Consider the following 7,509-nt stretch of genomic DNA (forward strand, 5'->3'; position numbering starts at 1 on the left):
AAGCATTTTTAATTTTATTGCTTAAATCGCATTTTCTCGGCGAGCTGAGCACTTTTTCTGAATTGTGCCGCTCCCGTCACTCTGGTTAGGTTGGCATCGAAAAAAACGCTCTCGGGTGCTTTAGAGTGCCGAGTTTATTACTGCGCATTAAGAAATGACCACCTCCAACGTTTGGTTTATGTTTAATAAGCATTTTTAATTTTATTGCTTAAATCGCATTTTCTCGGCGAGCTGAGCACTTTTTCTGAATTGTGCCGCTCCCGTCACTCTGGTTAGGTTGGCATCGAAAAAAACGCTCTCGGGTGCTTTAGAGTGCCGAGTTATTCACTGCGCATGAAGAAATGACCACCTCCAACGTTTGGTTTATGTTTTATAAGCATTTTTAATTTTATTGCTTAAATCGCATTTTCTCGGCGAGCTGAGCACTTTTTCTGAATTGTGCCGCTCCCGTCACTCTGGTTAGGTTGGCATCGAAAAAAACGCTCTCGGGTGCTTTAGAGTGCCGAGTTTATCACTGCGCATGAAGAAATGACCACCTCCAACGTTTGGTTTATGTTTTATAAGCATTTTTAATTGTATTGCTTAAATCGCATTTTCTCGGCGAGCTGAGCGCTTTTTCTGAATTGTGCCGCTCCCGTCACTCTGGTTAGGTTGGCATCGAAAAAAACGCTCTCGGGTGCTTTAGAGTGCCGAGTTATTCACTGCGCATGAAGAAATGACCACCTCCAACGTTTGGTTTATGTTTAATAAGCATTTTTAATTTTATTGCTTAAATCGCATTTTCTCGGCGAGCTGAGCGCTTTTTCTGAATTGTGCCGCTCCCGTCACTCTGGTTAGGTTGGCATCGAAAAAAACGCTCTCGGGTGCTTTAGAGTGCCGAGTTATTCACTGCGCATGAAGAAATGACCACCTCCAACGTTTGGTTTATGTTTAATAAGCATTTTTAATTTTATTGCTTAAATCGCATTTTCTCGGCGAGCTGAGCACTTTTTCTGAATTGTGCCGCTCCCGTCACTCTGGTTAGGTTGGCATCGAAAAAAACGCTCTCGGGTGCTTTAGAGTGCCGAGTTTATTACTGCGCATTAAGAAATGACCACCTCCAACGTTTGGTTTATGTTTTATAAGCATTTTTAATTTTATTGCTTAAATCGCATTTTCTCGGCGAGCTGAGCACTTTTTCTGAATTGTGCCGCTCCCGTCACTCTGGTTAGGTTGGCATCGAAAAAAACGCTATCGGGTGCTTTAGAGTGCCGAGTTATTCACTGCGCATGAAGAAATGACCACCTCCAACGTTTGGTTTATGTTTAATAAGCATTTTTAATTTTATTGCTTAAATCGCATTTTCTCGGCGAGCTGAGCACTTTTTCTGAATTGTGCCGCTCCCGTCACTCTGGTTAGGTTGGCATCGAAAAAAACGCTATCGGGTGCTTTAGAGTGCCGAGTTATTCACTGCGCATGAAGAAATGACCACCTCCAACGTTTGGTTTATGTTTTATAAGCATTTTTAATTTTATTGCTTAAATCGCATTTTCTCGGCGAGCTGAGCACTTATTCTGAATTGTGCCGCTCCCGTCACTCTGGTTAGGTTGGCATCGAAAAAAACGCTCTCGGGTGCTTTAGAGTGCCGAGTTTATCACTGCGCATGAAGAAATGACCACCTCCAACGTTTGGTTTATGTTTTATAAGCATTTTTAATTTTATTGCTTAAATCGCATTTTCTCGGCGAGCTGAGCGCTTTTTCTGAATTGTGCCGCTCCCGTCACTCTGGTTAGGTTGGCATCGAAAAAAACGCTCTCGGGTGCTTTAGAGTGCCGAGTTATTCACTGCGCATGAAGAAATGACCACCTCCAACGTTTGGTTTATGTTTAATAAGCATTTTTAATTTTATTGCTTAAATCGCATTTTCTCGGCGAGCTGAGCGCTTTTTCTGAATTGTGCCGCTCCCGTCACTCTGGTTAGGTTGGCATCGAAAAAAACGCTCTCGGGTGCTTTAGAGTGCCGAGTTATTCACTGCGCATGAAGAAATGACTACCTCCAACGTTTGGTTTATGTTTAATAAGCATTTTTAATTTTATTGCTTAAATCGCATTTTCTCGGCGAGCTGAGCACTTTTTCTGAATTGTGCCGCTCCCGTCACTCTGGTTAGGTTGGCATCGAAAAAAACGCTCTCGGGTGCTTTAGAGTGCCGAGTTTATTACTGCGCATTAAGAAATGACCACCTCCAACGTTTGGTTTATGTTTTATAAGCATTTTTAATTTTATTGCTTAAATCGCATTTTCTCGGCGAGCTGAGCACTTTTTCTGAATTGTGCCGCTCACGTCACTCTGGTTAGGTTGGCATCGAAAAAAACGCTCTCGGGTGCTCTAGAGTGCCGAGTTATTCACTGCGCACGAAGAATTGACCACCTCCAACGTTTGGTTTATGTTTTATAAGCATTTTTAATTTTATTGCTTAAATCGCATTTTCTCGGCGAGCTGAGCGCTTTTTCTGAATTGTGCCGCTCCCGTCACTCTGGTTAGGTTGGCATCGAAAAAAACGCTCTCGGGTGCTTTAGAGTGCCGAGTTTATTACTGCGCATGAAGAAATGACCACCTCCAACGTTTGGTTTATGTTTTATAAGCATTTTTAATTTTATTGCTTAAATCGCATTTTCTCGGCGAGCTGAGCACTTTTTCTGAATTGTGCCGCTCCCGTCACTCTGGTTAGGTTGGCATCGAAAAAAACGCTCTCGGGTGCTTTAGAGTGCCGAGTTTATTACTGCGCATTAAGAAATGACCACGTCCAACGTTTGGTTTATGTTTTATAAGCATTTTTAATTTTATTGCTTAAATCGCATTTTCTCGGCGAGCTGAGCACTTTTTCTGAATTGTGCCGCTCCCGTCACTCTGGTTAGGTTGGCATCGAAAAAAAACGCTATCGGGTGCTTTAGAGTGCCGAGTTATTCACTGCGCATGAAGAAATGACCACCTCCAACGTTTGGTTAATGTTTAATAAGCATTTTTAATTTTATTGCTTAAATCGCATTTTCTCGGCGAGCTGAGCACTTTTTCTGAATTGTGCCGCTCCCGTCACTCTGGTTAGGTTGGCATCGAAAAAAACGCTCTCGGGTGCTTTAGAGTGCCGAGTTTATTACTGCGCATTAAGAAATGACCACCTCCAACGTTTGGTTTATGTTTTATAAGCACTTTTAATTTAATTGCTTAAATCGCATTTTCTCGGCGAGCTGAGCACTTTTTCTGAATTGTGCCGCTCCCGTCACTCTGGTTAGGTTGGCATCGAAAAAAACGCTCTCGGGTGCTTTAGGGTGCCGAGTTTATTACTGCGCATTAAGAAATGACGACCTCCAACGTTTGGTTTATGTTTTATAAGCATTTTTAATTTTATTGCTTAAATCGCATTTTCTCGGCGAGCTGAGCACTTTTTCTGAATTGTGCCGCTCCCGTCACTCTGGTTAGGTTGGCATCGAAAAAAACGCTCTCGGGTGCTTTAGAGTGCCGAGTTATTCACTGCGCATGAAGAAATGACCACCTCCAACGTTTGGTTTATGTTTAATAAGCATTTTTAATTTTATTGCTTTTCTAAGCGAGCTGAGCACTTTTTCTGAATTGTGCCGCTCCCGTCACTCTGGTTAGGTTGGCATCGAAAAAAACGCTCTCGGGTGCTTTAGAGTGCCGAGTTATTCACTGCGCATGAAGAAATGACCACCTCCAACGTTTGGTTTATGTTTTATAAGCATTTTTAATTTTATTGCTTAAATTGCATTTTCTCGGCGAGCTGAGAACTTTTTCTGAATTGTGCCGCTCCCGTCACTCTGGTTAGGTTGGCATCGAAAAAAACGCTCACGGGTGCTTTAGAGTGCCGAGTTTATTACTGCGCATTAAGAAATGACCACCTCCAACGTTTGGTTTATGTTTTATAAGCATTTTTAATTTTATTTCTTTAAATCGCATTTTCTCGGCGAGCTGAGCACTTTTTCTGAATTGTGCCGCTCCCGTCACTCTGGTTAGGTTGGCATCGAAAAAAACGCTCTCGGGTGCTTTAGAGTGCCGAGTTATTCACTGCGCATGAAGAAATGACCACCTCCAACGTTTGGTTTATGTTTTATAAGCATTTTTAATTTTATTGCTTAAATCGCATTTTCTCGGCGAGCTGAGCACTTTTTCTGAATTGTGCCGCTCCCGTCACTCTGGTTAGGTTGGCATCGAAAAAAACGCTCTCGGGTGCTTTAGAGTGCCGAGTTTATTACTGCGCATTAAGAAATGACCACCTCCAACGTTTGGTTTATGTTTTATAAGCACTTTTAATTTAATTGCTTAAATCGCATTTTCTCGGCGAGCTGAGCACTTTTTCTGAATTGTGCCGCTCCCGTCACTCTGGTTAGGTTGGCATCGAAAAAAACGCTCTCGGGTGCTTTAGAGTGCCGAGTTTATTACTGCGCATTAAGAAATGACGACCTCCAACGTTTGGTTTATGTTTTATAAGCATTTTTAATTTTATTGCTTAAATCGCATTTTCTCGGCGAGCTGAGCACTTTTTCTGAATTGTGCCGCTCCCGTCACTCTGGTTAGGTTGCCATCGAAAAAAACGCTCTCGGGTGCTTTAGAGTGCCGAGTTATTCACTGCGCATGAAGAAATGACCACCTCCAACGTTTGGTTTATGTTTAATAAGCATTTTTAATTTTATTGCTTGAATCGCATTTTCTAAGCGAGCTGAGCACTTTTTCTGAATTGTGCCGCTCCCGTCACTCTGGTTAGGTTGGCATCGAAAAAAACGCTCTCGGGTGCTTTAGAGTGCCGAGTTTATCACTGCGCATGAAGAAATGACCACCTCCAACGTTTGGTTTATGTTTTATAAGCATTTTTAAATTTATTGCTTAAATCGCATTTTCTCGGCGAGCTGAGCGCTTTTTCTGAATTGTGCCGCTCCCGTCACTCTGGTTAGGTTGGCATCGAAAAAAACGCTCACGGGTGCTTTAGAGTGCCGAGTTTATTACTGCGCATTAAGAAATGACCACCTCCAACGTTTGGTTTATGTTTTATAAGCATTTTTAATTTTATTGCTTAAATCGCATTTTCTCGGCGAGCTGAGCACTTTTTCTGAATTGTGCCGCTCCCGTCACTCTGGTTAGGTTGGCATCGAAAAAAACGCTCTCGGGTGCTTTAGAGTGCCGAGTTATTCACTGCGCATGAAGAAATGACCACCTCCAACGTTTGGTTTATGTTTTATAAGCATTTTTAATTTTATTGCTTAAATCGCATTTTCTCGGCGAGCTGAGCACTTTTTCTGAATTGTGCCGCTCCCGTCACTCTGGTTAGGTTGGCATCGAAAAAAACGCTCTCGGGTGCTTTAGAGTGCCGAGTTTATTACTGCGCATTAAGAAATGACCACCTCCAACGTTTGGTTTATGTTTTATAAGCACTTTTAATTTAATTGCTTAAATCGCATTTTCTCGGCGAGCTGAGCACTTTTTCTGAATTGTGCCGCTCCCGTCACTCTGGTTAGGTTGGCATCGAAAAAAACGCTCTCGGGTGCTTTAGAGTGCCGAGTTTATTACTGCGCATTAAGAAATGACGACCTCCAACGTTTGGTTTATGTTTTATAAGCATTTTTAATTTTATTGCTTAAATCGCATTTTCTCGGCGAGCTGAGCACTTTTTCTGAATTGTGCCGCTCCCGTCACTCTGGTTAGGTTGCCATCGAAAAAAACGCTCTCGGGTGCTTTAGAGTGCCGAGTTATTCACTGCGCATGAAGAAATGACCACCTCCAACGTTTGGTTTATGTTTAATAAGCATTTTTAATTTTATTGCTTGAATCGCATTTTCTAAGCGAGCTGAGCACTTTTTCTGAATTGTGCCGCTCCCGTCACTCTGGTTAGGTTGGCATCGAAAAAACGCTCTCGGGTGCTTTAGAGTGCCGAGTTTATCACTGCGCATGAAGAAATGACCACCTCCAACGTTTGGTTTATGTTTTATAAGCATTTTTAAATTTATTGCTTAAATCGCATTTTCTCGGCGAGCTGAGCGCTTTTTCTGAATTGTGCCGCTCCCGTCACTCTGGTTAGGTTGGCATCGAAAAAAACGCTCTCGGGTGCTTTAGAGTGCCGAGTTATTCACTGCGCATGAAGAAATGACCACCTCCAACGTTTGGTTTATGTTTTATAAGCATTTTTAGTTTTATTGCTTAAATCGCATTTTCTCGGCGAGCTGAGCACTTTTTCTGAATTGTGCCGCTCCCGTCACTCTGGTTAGGTTGGCATCGAAAAAAACGCTATCGGGTGCTTTAGAGTGCCGAGTTTATCACTGCGCATGAAGAAATGACCACCTCCAACGTTTGGTTTATGTTTAATAAGCATTTTTAATTTTATTGCCTAAATCGCATTTTCTCGGCGAGCTGAGCACTTTTTCTGAATTGTGCCGCTCCCGTCACTCTGGTTAGATTGGCATCGAAAAAAACGCTCTCGGGTGCTTTAGAGTGCCGACTTTATCACTGCGCATGAAGAAATGACCACCTCCAACGTTTGGTTTATGTTTTATAAGCATTTTTAATTTTATTGCTTAAATTGCATTTTCTCGGCGAGCTGAGCACTTTTTCTGAATTGTGCCGCTCCCGTCACTCTGGTTAGGTTGGCATCGAAAAAAACGCTCACGGGTGCTTTAGAGTGCCGAGTTTATTACTGCGCATTAAGAAATGACCACCTCCAACGTTTGGTTTATGTTTTATAAGCATTTTTAATTTTATTGCTTAAATCGCATTTTCTCGGCGAGCTGAGCACTTTTTCTGAATTGTGCCGCTCCCGTCACTCTGGTTAGGTTGGCATCGAAAAAAACGCTCTCGGGTGCTTTAGAGTGCCGAGTTATTCACTGCGCATGAAGAAATGACCACCTCCAACGTTTGGTTTATGTTTTATAAGCATTTTTAATTTTATTGCTTAAATCGCATTTTCTCGGCGAGTTGAGCGCTTTTTCTGAATTGTGCCGCTCCCGTCACTCTGGTTAGGTTGGCATCGAAAAAAACGCTCTCGGGTGCTTTAGAGTGCCGAGTTTATTACTGCGCATGAAGAAATGACCACCTCCAACGTTTGGTTTATGTTTTATAAGCATTTTTAATTTTATTGCTTAAATCGCATTTTCTCGGCGAGCTGAGCACTTTTTCTGAATTGTGCCGCTCCCGTCACTCTGGTTAGGTTGGCATCGAAAAAAACGCTCTCGGGTGCTTTAGAGTGCCGAGTTTATTACTGCGCATTAAGAAATGACCACCTCCAACGTTTGGTTTATGTTTTATAAGCACTTTTAATTTAATTGCTTAAATCGCATTTTCTCGGCGAGCTGAGCACTTTTTCTGAATTGTGCCGCTCCCGTCACTCTGGTTAGGTTGGCATCGAAAAAAACGCTCTCGGGTGCTTTAGAGTGCCGAGTTTATTACTGCGCATTAAGAAATGACGACCTCCAACGTTTGGTTTATGTTTTATAAGCATTTTTAATTTTATTGCTTAAATCGCATTTTCTC

Source organism: Syngnathus typhle, unplaced genomic scaffold (genome assembly GCF_033458585.1).
Source record: "Syngnathus typhle isolate RoL2023-S1 ecotype Sweden unplaced genomic scaffold, RoL_Styp_1.0 HiC_scaffold_41, whole genome shotgun sequence".
In the NCBI taxonomy this organism is placed as follows: domain Eukaryota; kingdom Metazoa; phylum Chordata; class Actinopteri; order Syngnathiformes; family Syngnathidae; genus Syngnathus; species Syngnathus typhle.